Source organism: Macrobrachium rosenbergii, chromosome 43, assembly GCF_040412425.1.
Source record: "Macrobrachium rosenbergii isolate ZJJX-2024 chromosome 43, ASM4041242v1, whole genome shotgun sequence".
In the NCBI taxonomy this organism is placed as follows: Eukaryota; Metazoa; Arthropoda; class Malacostraca; order Decapoda; family Palaemonidae; genus Macrobrachium; species Macrobrachium rosenbergii.
Genome location: NC_089783.1, coordinates 37,184,125 through 37,192,220, shown reverse-complemented (window position 1 = coordinate 37,192,220; position 8,096 = coordinate 37,184,125).

Sequence of the window (8,096 nt, the reverse complement as noted above, 5' to 3'; positions counted from 1 at the left end):
AAGAATCGACTTACATATAAGAAAAAAAGGAAACGATTTTAACATTATCCAAGAAAATAACTTCGAATTCTTCAGTAATTAACCAAGCAGTCCATACAAAAATGACTCAGCGCCTCTATCATTCCCGGAACGATGCCTTATTCGTCTGCAGGTAAATCATTAGTGAGCTTGCCCTATTAACCCTTCCCTTCCTCTCGGGTGTTCTTGGGAAATTTATTTCCCTGCTGTTATTGCAGCCGCCTTCATCACCATTCCTTTTATGAAAGACCCCATTACTTCCTTTTGCCAACTTTTCCCTGATTCCTGTTTTTTTTCCTCGCTCTCTCTCTCTCATGCATAGTTTCTTTTCACTGCGTAGTTAGTTTATTTTTCACTGCGTAATTGAAAATTCCAATTTTATTTTATACGTTCCTGAAAAAAAATGTTACCTTGCTCACTGTACTTTTTCGATTCTGTACGGGTTGAAACATTCATCACCATTCCTTTTATGAAAGAGGCCATTACTTCCTGTTTTGCCCACTTTTTCCTGACTCCTGTTTTTTTCTCCCTCGTGCATAGTTTTTTTTTCACTGCGGAGTTGAAAATTCCAAATTTTTATATGCGTTCCTGGAAAAAAATATAACCTTGTTCACTGTACTTTTTTCGATTCTGCTCGGACTAAAAGAATTCAAGATCATGTATATATGTAGTAAATAAAAAGTATATCCCTAGACGTGAGAAAAATTTAAACTTGAAACTAAATTGTGTCTCTTTATGTAGGTTTTGTAAGAAATATATAAATAGCAACGCATCAACACTCTCAATATCCAGCCATTGACACACAGACTGGATGACACACGTAATGTGACAATATTTGAATGAGTGGTTTTTTATTCATTTGCCTTTATATCTTATTGTCATAAGCTTATTTAGTATTCTGTTAAACAAGCCTGACAAATTGAACATATTTTCTCCTTATAATTTATCACGGAACAATTTTTCTTGCAGATCACATTAATTTCCCGGAAAAATGGCTTAGCAAGACCAGGAAACCATTAGTTAAAATACATTTTATTTGTATGAAACAAACAATGAAGTGTCTGTGCATTGCTTTAATTCTTAATATTGACTTTCACTTGACCTCAGTAAGAGATGTGGAGTTCAGGGGAAACAAAACAGGAAACTTCGAGGAGTTAGGGAAAATCAATCATTAAATTTATTAAGAAAGTCTTAGGAAAGAAAGGACATACCTTAATTTTGGATCTTTTTCTTCGTCCGAACAATATCCGGTATAACGCCTTTGTTACCTGTTACCTGAATGGCCTAAAATGGGTAAATAATGGAGCTCCACCTAAAGTCTGCAAACAACAAAGGACCTCTTTGGCTGAACATTGTTGCTGGTAACAAAAACTTTTTTTTGGGGGGGGGGTCGCGCTTCTGTAAATTACGAAACAGTTGGGCAACGGGAGACTGTGTTGTATCGAACAGAAAAAGTTAGTGATATATATGTGTACATATATATATATATATATATATATATATATATATATATATATATATATATATATATATATTTATATATATATATATATATATATATATATATATATATATATATATATATTTATATATATATATATATATATATATATATATATATATATATATATATATATATATATATATATATATATATAAAAATACATACACACACATATATATATATATATATGTACATATATATACATATGTATATATATATATATATATACACATAAAAATACACACACATATAGGCTATATATACAGCATATATATATATATATATATATATATATATATATATATATATATATATATATATGTGTGTGTGTGTGTGTGTGTGTATGTGTATGTGTGTGTATGTATATTATACATATATATATATATATATATATATATATATATATATATATATATATATATATATATATATATATATATATATATATATATGTGTGTGTGTGTGTGTGTGTGTGTTTGTGTGTGTGTGTGAGTGTGTTTTTGTATTCACATTTATCTCGAGTGCATAATTCTTTCGGAAAATCATTAGAAACTGAAGGTAAAAAGTAATCTCCTTGTACTGTTTTCTTCCGCTTCCATTAATTGACAGGTCATTCTCAACTCCAGTGATTCAGGTGAATTCCTTTATTCACAAGTTTGTGTAAGAGTATGTCTGAGCTTCTAGGATGCCTCACATATCGGCTACATGTTATGTTGCCTACCAGTTTATTGATATGTGGCAGTATGGTTGAAGGCACCAGCATGTTGTCGAACGTTGTATATACAGAACCGCAGATTCTGGTCTCTCTAGAGACAGATGAATGTTTCAAGGAAAAATAAGTTTCAAGCTGATTTTGTTCAGGTAAAGATTTCCTTTTATACTCCTCGAAGGAATGACAGAGGAAGTTTCCAGTGGGTGTTATTTGTGTAGCGATGCATATCAGAAGCGTTAGATTAACCTGAAAAACCACTTCTCGTTTATAAATCCACTGAGGAATGGAATAGAATACAGAGTTTGGGCCAAAGGCCAAGCACTGGGACCTATGAGGTCATTCAGCGATGGAAAAGAAATTGAGAGTAAGTAGGTTTGAAAGGTGTAACAGAAGGAAAACCTCGCAGTTGCACTATGAAATAATTATTAGGAGAGGGTGGATAGCAAGATGGAAGAAAGATAATACGACTGGAGATATAGTAAAAGGAATGAAACGGGTTGCAGCTAGGGGCCGAAGGGACGCTGCAAAGAACCTTTAGTAATGCCTACAGTGCACCCCGTGAGGTGCACTGACGGCACTAACCCCCTACGGAGATAAATCCACTAAGCACTGATGTTATTACTGTACGGTAAGAGAGCTATTGTCCTTTATCATCAGAGCTTTTGTGTGATCAGATTAGCAAAAGGTTCCAAGTTCCCAAGGTTATAACGCACCTACTATTCTCCAAATTTCATCTGAATAAGCAGTGTTTTTTTTTTTTTTTTTTTTGGGGGCCAGTGTTGGATATCCCCTATGCCACAGCATTATAGGTGACAAGAGTTATCAGCAGTTCTTGTAATTATTTACTATATTTGAGTATATTCCCTAAATACCTCCATCGTCCCTTTTACACAGATTCGGGTAGAATTCATCATGGGAGTTCGATGATCAATGCGCTCATGCTATTGGTAGATTATTTAATTTCTTTTTACCAAGTACTGAGACGTGTTACAGAATACTTTATGAATAATTCAGGAATAACCGAATTACAAGGAAAAAAACTAGAGGATTTAATTACGGGGAAAGCTAACTTTTACTAGTTTAATATACTTAGCCTCAACTTCTCCCTCTGTGTATATCATTAGGATTTTCCACTTGTTCTTTATTTTAATTTGCATGTCAAACAAGACATTAGTTAAGTGGACATGCACATCCGCAAAAACATAGTTCTCAGAATCTCGAGACAATACGCATCAATGAAACAGAGGGCTGTAGTACAACCCACGTCTTATCACAGACTAATTAGTGAGGAAGGGCCTTTGAAACCGTCGACGGTTGGAAGGAATAAATTCGTGGGCATTACGGAGCGCAGAGGGGCCCACTGTTTCCACGGAAATTACCACAGCTGCAAAAGGTGCTGATCTTTTGTGAAGCGAATATTACACAATTAATAACTTTTTCTCTTTTTTTTTCTAAAGGAGAATATGAACATTATTTAATTTTAAAAAATATGGATTGTCAGATAGTTATGGTTTCGGAGAGAGTATAGGTCGATTTTAATATTTAAATGAGTGTAATTGTGCAATGTAGGGGTGCAATATACCTGATGGATGTTTGGAAAGTTTAAAATTCAAAATTTGTTAACATTTGTTTCTTATTCATAAGCATCATTCTTCTTATTCTCTATTTTATTCTCTATTTTTTTATACCTATTAAGTAGCGTTGGTTGTACTGTAAGACTTCCCAGCAATAGAACTGAAATGGCATTTATATATTCATATGTAATATCTAATATTGTCGACGGTTCATTTCAATGACGTCCTAGCACCTTAAATTTTATTCACATTGTAAAAATAATGCCTACGACTTATTTTATAACATCTATCATTTCAGTTCCTTTAAATTATAAGTTATTCGTCGTTCTCTGGGTTGAATAGGAAATATATGCAAATATATAATATCTTCTTAGCATGTTTACAGTAGGATGCGCGTTTAATTAATCTCAATGGAATCTTAATCCTCTTAGAGTTTTGAGCAAAAATCCAGGGACCTCCGGTTGCGCGTATTGTTTGGGGAATGACTTAAGTTTTTGGGTAATCACTACCATTCATACATTTTTTTACTATACATTTATGTATAAAAATGAATACTTTGATGACACTTCACATTCATAGAAGTAAGTATTAAGGCGGGAACGAAAATCACACACAAACACACACACACACATATATATATATATATATATATATATATATATATATATATATATATATATATATATATATATATATATATATATATACATATATACGATACCACGTAAGTTTTTAAAAATGTATCTCATTAAAGCAGAAGAATAAATGGACATCTCAATACCACCACACATTATGTTTCTTTTATTTTTGCGACAATGATAACGTATCATAAGAAAAAGCACTGCCATCATTACACTCCAGCTGAGATTGATATAATCTATGGAGTAGTGGACCCCTCAAGCAATTCAGGCGAACTAGGAAATGCCAGTTCACTAAACGATCTGATGCATTTGAGCAGCAATTACTGCGAACCAGACCTGATGGCAACAATGTAAACACTGGTACATAACACATAATTAAGCCTAATTGGACTTTCTTGAAATGCACTAATTAGGATGACCTGTCATTTGAGTATTTCAGAGGCATTGATTCAGGATACATTTTTTTTTTTTTTTTGGAAATTACGGTGCATACCCAAACATTAAGGGAATTTTCTGTTTACTTTGTTAGTATGAGTTGATTTTTTCTTTGTATAATACTGATTACACAAATCAGTGTGTTTAGATCCCAATAGAGGACACCGATAAACGTAAAGACGTAATTACACGATGGATAAAATCTTTAAGTTTTAGTTTAGTTTTTCTAGGTCTTCAGAGAAGAATGATTTCTCACGCATCACCGACACAATAGTTATACACTTCTTTTCCTAAACAAAATGATCATAAAAGGGTAAATAAGCTTCTTCTATGACACGGAAGATCATATTATGCAAAGAAATGAAAATTAGACGTTTTAATCACTACCAAAATATGTCACGACGAGTTTCATTTTGAATGATGATTTTTTTTTCCGAATTTCTAAAGCTTTTACCTAAGCAATAGCAGAAGTGATGTGTAAATAAATAAACTGACTTACTCGTCAAGAAGAAGTGTATATATGTATATACAGTGTGTATATACATATATATATATATATATATATATATATATATATATATATATATATATATATATATATATATATATATATATATATATATATATATGTATATACATATATATATATATATATATATATATATATATATATATATATATATATATATATATATATATATATATATATATATATATATATATATATATATATATATATATGTATATATGTATGTATGTACATACTGTAATGCAATATGTATTATATATATAATATAATATATATATATATAAATACTATTTGAATGAATGTCTTTTACTGTAATGCAACAGTATAATTGAAGATAAAGGCACATAAAACACTATTTAAACTGTTGCAACCTCTGTTGCACTTCCTTCTGTGCCCTGTTGCAAACGTTCAAACAGTGTTTTATGGGCCTTTTATCTTCACATATATATATATATATATATATATATATATATATATATATATATATATATATATATATGTGTGTGTATATATATATGTATATATATATATGTATATTATATATTTTTATATATAATATATGATATATATATATATATATTTTTCAACTGTATGTATATGTATATATATTAATGTATGTATATGTATACACAAAATCTAACTGTGATGAGTAATTCTCAGATTTTCAACTGTACAAGTTAAAGTAATGAATAGATGCTAAAAAAAAAAAAAAAAAAGGGGAAAAATCATATATTCTCTTCCCATTATTGTTCCTTGACAATTTTGAATGACCCTATTATTATCCAAATAATCAATATAAATCCGATTAACTACATTTAAAACCAACTTTGTTTTGACAGATCTCATTTACGAGAATAAGAAATATCTTGTCCACTGATTTCGCTGCAATTATGATATGCTGTATGGTGGAGAATATTCACGAGGTCGGAATTAGCATACGAGAAGGCAATGTCCCGCTAATGAGCTGCTTGCCAACTGCAGCTCATCATTTTTCTTTTAAAAGAACAGCCTTCCTCGTATTGTTTTGCTGGGTGATCCCTTTTTCTTCCATGAGGTGCACTGGAAGTCTAATAATAATAATAATAATAATAATAATAATAATAATAAGAGCTTTATTATTACTATTATTAATCATATATTGGGTCTTCTCAATTTTCCTTGACTCGTTTCTCTTTTTAATAGAATAATAATAATAATAATGATAAAAATAATAATAATAGCTGTATTATCATTGTTGTTAAATGTTATTATTATTTATTATTATTATTATCATTTTTATTACTATTATTATTGGAGAAAAAATCCACAGGTATATAATTTTACCAATATATTTTATAAGTAAGAAAAAAGCACCTCAGAGAGCTTTCGAGAATCTGCTCGATTCTCTTCTTCGGAGAAGGAAAAGGAGAATAGCATAGATTCTCGAAAACTCTCGGTAGACTTTTAGTCTTATTCCTAGAAAATGTGTTTTTACAGTTACATAAGCGTGTGTTTGTTTCCCATTGAAAGACTCATGATTCTATTATTATTATTATTATTATTATTATTATTATTATTATTATTAGTAGTAGTAGTAGTAGTAGTAGTAGTAGTAGTAGTAGTAGTAGTAGTAGTTACTGCTGCAGTGTGGGGTCTGCAGCGGGAGGTTGAATCCAACATTCTTTGGAAGCTTGAATTTCAAGTCAATGGCCCCTTTGTTGTGCTTGTTCCATGTGAATAGGTTTCATCTGCAGAAGTTATAATAATAATAATAATAATAATAATAATAATAATAATAATAATAATAATAATTATTATTATTATTATTATTATTATTATTATTATTATTATTATTATTATTATTATTATTATTATCATAAGCAGAAAAGACTTTGCCCTTCATCTATTAAATGAATATTTACGAAGAAAACAAAATTAAAATTTCACATCCCTGTTCTTATTTAAAATGGTATATTGCTGTTTTAAAGAAAACTATAATCCTATTTTTCTGTGGCTGTGTCTTCATCTTAGCCATTATAATGTGCACATTAGTATAACAACTGCAAAAGTTTCTAAATCCTAAAAGAATGAAAGCTATATTTTACTCTATAATGAAAAAAATTGTCTTGATCTTTAAATAAGAAAATGGTATCATTCCCTTCGAAGTTTTTGGATGTAAACTTTATTTGATTTTAAAAGTGAACAGTTTAGCAATAATGATATATAACTGAGTTCAATCACTCAATGGATGTTGGAAAATTTTGGTCCTATCTCTTCCTTCTGAAATGAGAGAGAGAGAGAGAGAGAGAGAGAGAGAGAGAGAGAGAGAGAGAGAGAGAGAGAGAGAGAGCAACTAGTAAAACAGAATTTAGATAATATTATTATTGTCCTCCAATCCAAGGTATTCCTTTTTATTCAGGAACCACAGAAAGAATTGCGAGAAACAATGTAAATAGGGATCATCTCTAATTAGTTGCAAGAACTTCCAAAAGAATTTTATTTACATTAATTGCTTTTGCCGTTCCCCTTTCCCAAGTCCAGAACTGATTCCAACAATTCTTTATTTCTCGACTCATCCATTTTTTTAATGAAGAAAATCTTAAGAACCAGGGCAGGAACAATCTTTATTTATTTAAAGAAAATTTCCAGTTTTAAAGACCACATTCCTAATACATTTATTGCTCTTTTTCCCTCTATTGAAAAT